The sequence below is a fragment of the Calypte anna genome, chromosome 2, assembly GCF_003957555.1.
Source record: "Calypte anna isolate BGI_N300 chromosome 2, bCalAnn1_v1.p, whole genome shotgun sequence".
Taxonomy (NCBI): Eukaryota; Metazoa; Chordata; class Aves; order Apodiformes; family Trochilidae; genus Calypte; species Calypte anna.
The window spans coordinates 119,721,266-119,729,570 of NC_044245.1; positions in this window are offsets into that span (position 1 = coordinate 119,721,266).

Sequence of the window (8,305 nt, forward strand, 5' to 3'; positions counted from 1 at the left end):
ATACAGTGCAAACACCCTTGAGTACCTTTCTCTGTCCCTTCACACCCACACTTTCTGATGATACTAAAGAAAACCCTTCAGTCAGTTCTGCTCCATCAGTAGCACACCAGTTTTCCTTCAGCGATGGCCTGGTGCACATCCAATTATATTATTGAACTATTGTTTTCAGTTTGTATTTACCTTTGAAATCTGCTTCTTCAATTTCACACCTAAGGAAGAGTTCTACATCTGAGTGCCTGCCTACTTTCTTTCAGTGTATTATTTAGTGTGAGGCAAGATGCCACTTCTGTCCACAAGCTTTACCTTCCAGTGTGGTTTTATGGATCCTCAACTTCGAAAACAGCTAACTGGAGGGGGAAAAAAACACAGTATACAACACAGCATCAGTTTGCAACTTGTATCAGCAGTGCTGCCAATGTTAACCTGACCTTACAAGCTTCTGGGGTTTGCTTAAAGGGAAAGAATGCAGTAGAAGTATCCATGCCTTGTGAGGAGCTGCAGAAGGGAACAATCCTCTTGGCTTTGCAGAGATTTCTCCATGACAGAACTGAGTATGTATCAGTTTTGGAGTAGGAAAAGCTTGCCTACCAAAGATAAGGATGGAAAAAGTATCAGGATATAAAGCAAATCCTATACTTTTTGTCCTATAAATTCTACCTCTATTGAATTTAGAAACTATTTTAGAAACTGAGTTTAGAAACAAACTATGGGCTTCTGACACTGTGCAAGCTGGCATTGCTCTAGGGACAATTAAAACAGGTATAGCAGAACACTCTTACTGTGTTGTTGGGGTTTTTTTGTTTGGTTGTATTTCTTTCCCCTGGAAGTCAGTATTTGTGTACCATATGATTTTGCAACACCATTTAGGTTGTAGAGGATTTACATTAATTAGACATTTAGGCCTGATAGAGGTTTCTTTTTCCTGCAGTTCTTCAGAACTAACTTAAGCTGTTAAAGCATTAGGTGGAACATTGTTATTTCTGTTTCACTAGATGTTGTGGTTTTGCATGATCCAAACATATGTTTATCCTAAAATACTTTTCTTAATGCCATATGCCACAAAGCCAGCAATAACATCACGAACATGTGTTCAGCTATAAACATGGGCACACTGACTATCTGTGTTGATGTAATCACAGTGAGGTAAAACTAATTTAAATCCATTGTATTCAGTTTCTGAACTCTGTTTCAAAAAACCCTGTTCAAGGTCAGATGATTTGAAAAGGCACAAGCTTATAAACAGACTTCATAGACCTGCATGGGGAGATCAGCTTTTTAGTCTGAAGCAAACTGTAACCAATTCAAATATGATTTCTGCTCTGTAATGAAGGGCAGTTTAATTGCTGGACAAAAATCAAACTTAGCAAAAAAATCACTATTAACAAACTCCCAGAAATAATTTATCTGAATACTAGTGTTCCTTAAATGTAGTTTTAGTCTCGATTTTGTGATGGCTTGCAGTATTCTTTGTTCTAAGTTACTCAGTAATCTCAGCAATGAAAGGCCTAAAATCCTAGAGCAGGCAGATTTCACAAGCAGTTGGTTATATTGTAATTTGCTGTTCATTTCAGTGTTGACCTTTACCTATGCAAAATGTAGAAGAAAGCACTTTTACAGTTAACCCTTCCTGACCTGTTGCAGGTGCAGAGATAGCAAACACACAAGTTATTTAGTTTTAAAAAGCAAAATTTAAAATTTGGCTAGTGCAGCCTGATCCTACACCAGCCAACTAAGTTTTGCCAGCGACTTCAAGAACAGGAGTCGTGGGTCCCAAATATTCAGAATGTTAGGGGAAGAGGAATTTGATCTGTTACCTTCATTATTTCAGAAGTTATCTTGCACTGATCTGATCAAATACAGTAGTATGACTCATATAAAAAGCACATAGAGCAAATAATGAAAATTATGCCTCCTAAAATTGTTTCTGTAAATATTCATGAATTTGATCTAAAAATCCACTTTTCTGCAGTTTGCATGGTTACCTTACATTTACAAGAAAAATGCAACTAATGTTCAAATTGCATGCATTTGATAATGTTTTGATGTATCTAGCCACTTTCACAAGGGTTAAGTGTTTCTTGAGTAGAGTCCCTATAATTTTATATTCCATTCTCACCGTTATCCATAATGTTTTCAAACACTTTTTTACTCTGCTGTCCCTTTTTTCTCATGCATGTATCATTCCTCTACATAGTGAACTATCACTGCCTGCTTCTTTACAGTATCTGCCATTATAATGGGAGCTTGATTTCTTTTGTCTGTGGCCACAGTACTTTGTTACTTTTTTCCCCCTTATTACTCTAGTGGCATAGCAACCCTCACCTGCAGTGCCAGGAGACTGCATCTCACCTGTGTGGAGGATGAAACACCTCTCAGAAGAATTGTGCCAACTTCTCCTTCCACTCCTGCCTGCCAGTTTCAGGAAGAGCAGAGTTTAAAGTATCAGCAGAGTTTAAAGTATCTGTGGAACAGAGATCTAGCATCACCTAACATGAGCTTGATGAATCTGCAGGAGACACTGTCTGTGGCATGCAAGTCAAAGATGTAGAATCAAACCCAGAGAAGATTATATTGAGAATAGAAAAGAACGTGCATAAAACAAAAAATAAAAATGAAAAACACCCTAAACTCTTTGACCTGTTGAGATTTTATTGTTCTTTTATTGCTTAGTGATGTAGCTTTTTCATCAATGGTCTGTTCCATTTTTATCTTAGTTCAGGATAGTAAGATTCATATTATCACTTCCATCCCAAGACTTTCAAAGGGTCAAATGGAGGCCAAGGGAAGGTTTCACCTTATTCCTGATCTGCTCTAAGTACAGCGTGTGCAGAAGAGGGTCATTCTGTTCTCAGCTGTCATATGCTTCCATTTCTTCACTTGTACAGGGCTTGACAGTTTTACAGTCACAGCATGATCTCTGGCCTTCAGCTTATCCGCAGCAAGACTAAGCTACCAAAATAATTTTTTTCCATCAGATCAGAAAAACTCTGCCCTATTCTGTGGACACAGAGTTGCTGTAATTACTGCAGGGGAAGAAGAAGGACATATGGTCAGGGAAAGGAGTGGAATTGGCTGTTTTATAATATGCCTTAGTTTTCAATTCATAGTAATTCCCACGTGTTTTTCTGGCACCAGAAATCCTGTAACTCTCACAAATGCTGTAAAGATGAATACCTATGAAGTTAAAAGCTATAAAAATCTAAATAATGAGGATTGTGTAAGGCCTGTGCTCCACAAAATAGAGAAATACACTGAAAAGTTGCAAGGTTATGCAATTATTAAGGATTATTCACCATGCAAAGCATCTATTTCCAGAGCTCCTGTGAGAAGGCTGTGTATATCAAATACAATGGTTCAGACTTTGCTCAGTGATAATAAATACCTTTATACTGAAATAAAACCATAACTTACAATTTTTTTAAACCTATGAACTGAAGGCTTCTCAGGTAAGGTACAGAGGCATATGACTACCCAGTGGATTTTGTTATTAGGAACACAGCAGTGACTGACTTCATAACCAGTGAAGATACCAATGAAGAATTTTTCTAAATTGAGTAACTGTTTGGTCTTGCTTGTCTAGAAGCAAAATAAATTGCTGTAGAAGAGACTTCTGGAGTAACTTACACAGCTGTGCAGCAAGCTAACACAGTTCCTGAGGGATGAGAAGTAAATAAATCCTCCGAATGCACACATGAGAGTGCACAGTGCCAGCACTGGAACCTGCACACAGATGACTGGCAGACCTTGCAGAATTTCCTTTTGCAGGTCTGTACACCCAGATGACAGTGGTCCAGCCTGTTGGTTTGCATTTGCTTATTTAGTGTCCCTTGGGAAAGACACATGGGTTAAGACTATCAAGAACCAGTGCTATGTTATGAAAAAAAAGTGGTTGAACAGTTACTTGACTATTTACTCAGCTAAATATTTTCAGACTGTTCTCCTGTTAAGTTATAGGTGTATATTACAAGTCAAATATTTTTCATTATTTGAGTGCTCAATGACAAATCTGAAAGCAGCTTAAATGTTAGTGCTATACTGACACACCATTTACAGGTTTCAAGTAGTTTGCTACAGATAATTCTGACTCAAAAAGAAGCATCACTTCTGGAAAATATTACATGTCAATTTAGTATGGGAATGTGAGAGGCTTCTTCCTGTATGAGAAATGAAATCCTTTGTGCCAAATGCATTTAGATTCTAGATAGTTTTTAAGCTTGGTGATACCAAACTGAGAACTATTTGTAATAACAATTGGGAATTAACAACAGCTATCCTATTGTTTTAGTAGACAGAGTAAAAAGAATACACAAGCACCTGTCTTGAATTATTTATTATTTATGGTTTTATGTAGTGGTTATGGAGAAAAAGGTTTTCTATAATTAAGTGCAACTAGGCCATCAGTAGTAGTTTTTTTCATGGGAAGAAAAGCCGTAGCTTTATTACCGTAGAATTATTACCTGAAAAGGCAGTTTTAAATTTGAATTAAAGGAATTACCACTATTTAGTTTTAACTTCAAAGTTGCTGCAGGTTGAGGACAGAATTTGGCAACAAATAAATAAGGAGTTGCATTAATCCATGCCTCTACTACCCCAAAAATCTCTCAAAGCCATCCTGAATATGAGTAACTTTAGGGTTACAAGTTTTTAACTTACCTAAAAACTCTCAAGTTGTTACTTTTGCCAATCTAAAACGCAGCATATATTCCAGGGGCAATTTTAACTTAATTTGCAAATTCTACCCAGAAGTGAGGCTACGAAACATTATTTGATCAACACCTTGAAAACCTGGTACATAAGTTCAGAAAGATAAAGCACTGAAGTCCTCCATTTGTCAAAGAACAACCACATCTTGTATGTCTGATTCACCTCCTGACCAGCATGGGAGGAAAATCCTGTATTCTGTAAACATAAACATGATAATGATGGAATACTTATTTTTTATCTCAGTGACCTTTCTCCCACAGGAGAGAGATTGCACAACTGATGTTTCAAGTGCAACGTACTCAAAGCTTTAGTTCACGACACGTAACACTTCTTAAAACTTGATCAAAACTCACTGTCTTCCATGCTGATATAGTGACAACACTCAAAAAACTTATACTTCATAGGCAACTGATTATAATTTCAGTATCTGCTATGTGCTCTTTCCTAGATTTTCCAAGCACTTGGCAAGACATTCCGTTCACAGCATTGGTATTGTCCCATGAAATTGTCACCTAATAAGCTACTTTCAGAAAGAAATCCAACTCCAGCCCAGTGGGTTGCTTGTCAAAAAGTCCTTCTAAGTAGAACAACTTTCTCCATGGGAAACACTACCAGTTTCCCTCCCCACCCCCCTTTTTTTTTTCTTTTTTCTAACAGTAAACCTTTGGTCTGTCATTGGGAAACAGCACAATAGTTTAGTTTCCAAATCCACTCATTTTTAAAATAATGAGTTCCTGCTATTTTTCCTCTTACTCAGCTGTTGAAATTGTTTACACCACAGCCTCCACCCTTAGTTTTCAGCTAGCAAAACCTGCTGTTTCTCATTGCTACCTAGACACCAACATTTTGTGCTTTTGTTGACCCTGTAGCAGCTGTTACTCTCCAATTATAATGCAACATTGGAGACTTAACAAAATAAATAAAACTAGAGACAGCAAACTTGGACTGAAAAGTTACCTTTCCTACCTCATTGATTTCCTAGTCACTTTATCATTTAGACAAACAGATTTAGGCGGGTGTTGGGAAAACCTTTTCAACAGGAAGAGGAAAAACAAGGGTGAAAAACCCCAAATCACTGCTGCAAGGTATTCCTGTGACATGTGATACACAGTGATAAAAAGCAGACAGAAGCCATGAGTTTTCCACACTTCCTACTGTTAACAAAGAAATGCCTTTTAGACATTGTCAGGACATAATAGTGTGGTGAATCTTGATGGTGAATCCTCCTTTCTTCAACCTCAAAACCAGCATGGAATTTTATGTCTTGAGGAGCAGAGTTCTGATCATTCCCAATGCACATACTGGAGACCAGCAGAGGCTTCTTCAGCAGCTCATATATACTCACATGATGAAATACCATAACCCTGCAGGACTCTTCTCATTACTTACACAGTGAGTAAAGAATCTGGAAGATTTTATGGCTAAATCAGTGATTCAGTTTAAAATCTGAAACATCAGATACAGCACTACTAAGTGAAAAGGAGTATTACAGAACACCTGATCCCCTAAAAATATCCTCTTCATGGATGCTCAGGAATATCATCCTTTAGTACTTGGTTGTTTCTGAGAACTGCATGTACTTTTAATTCAGAGCAGCACAAAGATAATGCATTAAACCTATGAAACTTCAGAACCATAAAAAAAACCCCAAGCCCCCCAAAATACAATTTCATATTTTGTACATGGTTTCATAACTTATTACCCAAATTCTATTAGCAATTTTCTCACCACAAAGCCATGAAAATGATGGTTCTACCTATGAACACTTGCTCTGGAAGTCATAAATCAACAGAAACACAGGTTTAAAAATTTTCAGTTTTGAAATTTATTTAGAACTCAGGGGTTAAGTGTGGTAAATTTCCAATTGTCTGATAATAGCATACCCATGTCACTGTCACGAAAATTGCACTAATTCCCTCTGCCCCCCCTCCCCCTTAGAAATCTGCAGGTTAGTTTGAACAGTGGTGGTTTTGCAAATAGTGCTCTGTAGGACACTATTGTATTTCCTGAGTGTTCAAAAGCTACTGTATGATACATTAAGCTGAAGGAAAAACAACAAAATTATTATTCCAAACTAAACCACCCACTTTGCCTTACTGCTGAACTATGGAATCATTAAATGCGATGTATTTTCAAAGGAGATTGTTTTGGAATACTTAAAGGGGTGAATAAAGGAAAAAAAAAACCACAATACCAATACCAAATAAACCAAAACCAATACCAAAAACCAATGACATATTTTTAACTTCAATTCTTAAACTAATTTTTATCAAGTCATTAATCTCAAGACTATTAAAAACGGCCAAAGAACTTGCACAGACTGAAACGTAGCTGGGACTAAAATATCCGTGTTGGTATTCCTTGACCTTTTTGGGTATTCCTAGTGGCTCTAACAAAAGCAGCATAGCAGGGTATCTCTGGTTTGTGTTTATCTCTTTAGTGCTCGTGAAAATGAGTTACAAACAGCACTGACCAGAGTGCTTAAACATAGGATTTCAGACAATTGCTCTGCAATGCACTTCAGCTTTATCGTGCAAAACCAATCTAGTCATAAACATCCCCACGTTAAAACACAACAAATTGTGCCAAAGTATCTGATGTGAATAAATGTCAGCTTGTCTGTCAACACACTGACAAATGTCAGCTTGTCTATCAAGCGTTGTTCAAACCCAGAGCAAAACTTCATTTGTCAGAACTGAACTCCCCCATGGGCAGACTGCATAGTCTATGTAAGTTCCTAGGTTTCATCCAGAAAACTCTTGAAGTTGTATCTATGTTGGCCAACAGGTTTAGAGAAGTTTCAGCCCTCTAAACTCACCATAAGCTAATACATCCGCTAAAGAGGTCCCACCATCTGTTGGTGGGATTTTTCCATGAAAGACCACAACCACATCTTGATCAAAACAAAGCTGAAGCAGTGGCAGCTGATGGAAATGCTAACTATAGTGTTCTTGCATCATTTTTTTTATGATGCATTAGATTTATTTTAATTTACATATGATTTTGGCAAAAAGGTTCTTCAAGCTGCATCTAAACAAAAAGCTACTTCTTGTCTAAAGTGTTTTGCTTTTTTTTTGTTTAAAGAAACTTCTTTTGAACTAAGAACTGATAGTATAGGCAGTTCTTTCCAGCAGGAACTACCAAGAGATGACGTGTTCCACTCTAGCACTGTCAGTGGCTTGCCAATCCTTTTCCCATAGAATATTTGTAAAAACATTGGAAATACCTATGAAATTTATAAAACAGCTCCTTAAACATCTGCTTAATGCCCTTTCTTTCAAATATAAAAGACCTCCACATTTCATGGTCTTTTTCTGTGGATCCGGGGGAGAGGATGAGGAAGAGGTAAAAGATAGGATAGCTGCTATCTTTTCAGTTGCTATATTACAAAATTTTAACAACTACTGCTCTAAAGATTAAATACAGACTTTACATAACCAATCACAACAACGGAAATAAACCATAACTGAAACCATATAAAATCCATTATCAGGTCAAGTGACAGTACATTAAGAATAATTTTATATGTTATACAGAAGATAATATACACAGATTGTAACAATTATTTTTCCCCTAAAAAGTCACTGTCAGTAGGATCATA